The sequence below is a fragment of the Pyxicephalus adspersus genome, unplaced genomic scaffold (assembly GCF_032062135.1).
Source record: "Pyxicephalus adspersus unplaced genomic scaffold, UCB_Pads_2.0 Sca3287, whole genome shotgun sequence".
In the NCBI taxonomy this organism is placed as follows: domain Eukaryota; kingdom Metazoa; phylum Chordata; class Amphibia; order Anura; family Pyxicephalidae; genus Pyxicephalus; species Pyxicephalus adspersus.
Genome location: NW_027320293.1, coordinates 1 through 3049, shown reverse-complemented (window position 1 = coordinate 3049; position 3049 = coordinate 1). Strand labels below are relative to the sequence as shown.

The window sequence follows — 3049 nt, the reverse complement described above, 5'->3', positions numbered from 1 at the left end:
TCACATGACAAGGCTTACAAAGGTTGTCTTTGCTTCCATGGACTTTCAAGCTGGGCTGCTTAATTCTGCAAGGAACGAAAAAAGAGAAAAATAACATAGGAGCTTCAGATGACTAAACTGATCCGTCAAATGATTTACTGGCAAATTGTGCTTGTTTTCTAAATGGCCATTTATGTAATGCATGTAGTCTAAGACATGGTGCCAAATGCATATTACAAACATGGAGGATGTTTGCAGAGGAGTTAGCCTGGCTTTCTAAATCTTACGAGCTTCAGTATTTTGGCAATGTTAGCTACAGACTTATCAAAGATGGCCGTATGGATATGCTGCCAGCTTTATACTGGGGCTGAATAAGGGGAATAACAAGAAGCTTTGCTGACTCCTTCCAATCACATGAAAACAAAAATCATTTGTTTATGCATTGTTTGACAACTCCTATCAGCCTCTGTATTTATATGGAAAATGTACATATGTATTTTAGTACATTGCATGTAAAAAGGTTAGGGCTCTATATTACAGAGAATCTGATATTCCCTGAAACATTCACTGGTAGGAATCAATTACAGCACACATGGACCAGAAAAATGTCCGATTCCGTTTTATAAATAGAGCTCCTAGTGTTAAGGGATGCTCATTCTCACGGCCTCCAAAGTCTAAGAAGATACACATGGTATAAAACATGGAGACTTCTGACCTCAAGAGAAAAGCAGACCACATTGTCTTGACCATTAAATGACATTGGCACAGTGTTATTACCATGTTCCAAACACCAACATAGATGGGTAGGAATAGGCTCTTTTTTAAGGCATTTTTAGAAACGTCACTCCTTAAGCAGGCAATGTAGTTTATACTGTTAGAAATACATTTGCAAGTCCCATTTTAAACATCAACCTGAACACTGATGAAAGTTTGTTTATATTTGTTAACATAATATAATGTAAAAACTTGAGAATACCCACCTGTGTTCCAACTTCTTGCGGCTTATACACATAGCTTTTTGGTAGCCATGAGCTATGCAAACCTTATGTCGACTGCATTTCACTTTCTGGCAAGGGTCCTTTGTGGTGTCCAGGGCTGGGATGAAAAAAAGAGTTTAATCTTATAAAAGCAATAAGGAAATAACTTCACTAGGGCTTTATAAATATTAACGTGAAACACTGAGTTTTTCTAAATGGAAATTCAATAGTCTATTCCAAAATGTGATATGACCTCCTATATTATCTGTAATATATTATGAACATAAATCCCACCTGCACTTAAATATTACAGATTTTACTAAATGTATTAATGAATATGTATATTTATTGAATTTCAAAACAGGTTACATGATTCCATTCTCCAATGATGGTTAATATATTGCCCAAAACTTAATGACTGCTACAAAATACAATATTTATGTAGATTTGGCCATTCTTTGGAGATAATTGAGTTTTAGGATATAACTGGCCTGCTATGTCTGTGGACCATGTATACACTGCATTACACATTCATATTTTATTATGCTGTAAATCCATTGATTGTGTTTTTTATTCATGTGTCATATGTGTATATGTATGATCATGTATATATGGTATATATACATGATCATATATATATCATATATTATTTATGTGTGAGAGTGTGCAAAGTGTTTTATTGGAAATATTTATGTAATAAAGCTAAACAACCAACAAAATGGCAGCATTTGAAGATGTAACACAAAGAAATGATAAAATGTGTGATGGAGTATGGTATCAATGCACAATATACCCAATAAAAAGAAAGAATTGTAGTGATCCCCAAGTAAAATTACTAATTTCCTATTCGTCTTTATCCAATCATGTTGTCTTATATCTACAAAATCAACCCTTGCTCACAATATGAGTTCAAAACAGGAAAAAACTGGCCTAAAAGTTTTTCAGATGTGCAAAAAATGTGTTCAGACTACTCACAATAAACATTCCTATTGTGATCATATACAAACTCCTCTACCACCTCGATCTATTGAGCCTGGTTTAAAAAAGCTCTCTCTGGCTTACAATGTCATTGGCACATCACATAGATATTCATAAACTGTATAAATGTATGTGGTGTTTTGTGGCATTTATATTACCTTCATCTCCTGCCTGGTTGTCCTCCCAACTCTTGATATAGTCATCCTAATAAGATAAAGAAATAACACATTGGTGTAAGCGGTAGAAAAATTACCTTCAACCATGACCTACAGATATAAGACATTTCGTGAGTTACAGTTTCCCTCTCTAGAAGCTGTATTCTAAAATAGTCAATTAGAATCTAAACCATGAAGTCAGTCATCAAATTTGAAACTTAGATAGAGTGAAATTTTAACGAGAGCTTGTTGTACCTGATGCCCCAATCACCATTCTATTGTTAAAATTCAGTCAAAGAAAACAATGCTAATAAATCTTGAGAAATGTATATGTGTACAAAGATAAGAGAAAGAAACATTATGTATGATCACCAACAAAATCCAAGATCTTAGCCCGCATCCAGCCATATTTTTGTGAATATAATTCTATCATACTAGCAAATGTTCTTGATTAAATACCTAGCCATGAACTAAACCTATAATACGATGGGGTTCCACGAAATCCAACCCAACAGATCTCTATCCCTACACTGTCTTTCTTGTTAGCCTGAAATGCTGGATATGGGACCACAAAAAAGTTTGCTTTTATTTTCATAAAAAATATGGCTTGTTAAAAGCGATATTGCTAGTAGGCTGATCATGTCATTGGTTTGGATCACACAACCAGGTGTTTACCTGTATATCTTTAAATGCTTGTTGTAGTATGGTTGTATGGTTATTCCAAGCAACTGCAGTGCTGCTGTATACAGGTATTTATTGCCTTATGAATACATTTTAAAGATGATCCCCAGACACCAACTTGGATTTCCAGCATAAAACAAACCCAAACATAAAAAAAATCAAACTGTCTTCTAATAGTTTAAAGGTTTATAAATGCATCATCACGTTAGTTTAAATGCAACCTAAATGCCTGTTTTGGCAAATGTGCATTCAGTATTCAAAAACGCTATTATTTTGCAG

At 34.2% G+C, this 3049-nt stretch overlaps 1 long non-coding RNA gene across 1 annotated transcript; it reads right to left on the bottom strand.

The window, feature by feature from the left end:
• On the bottom strand, positions 1 to 2203 carry LOC140321393 (uncharacterized). Its single transcript, XR_011918924.1, has 3 exons — positions 2093 to 2203; positions 960 to 1074; positions 1 to 65 (listed from the first exon to the last, which is right to left on the bottom strand). It is a non-coding gene; the product is annotated as an uncharacterized lncRNA (long non-coding RNA).
• Positions 2204 to 3049: the final 846 nt, after the last annotated feature.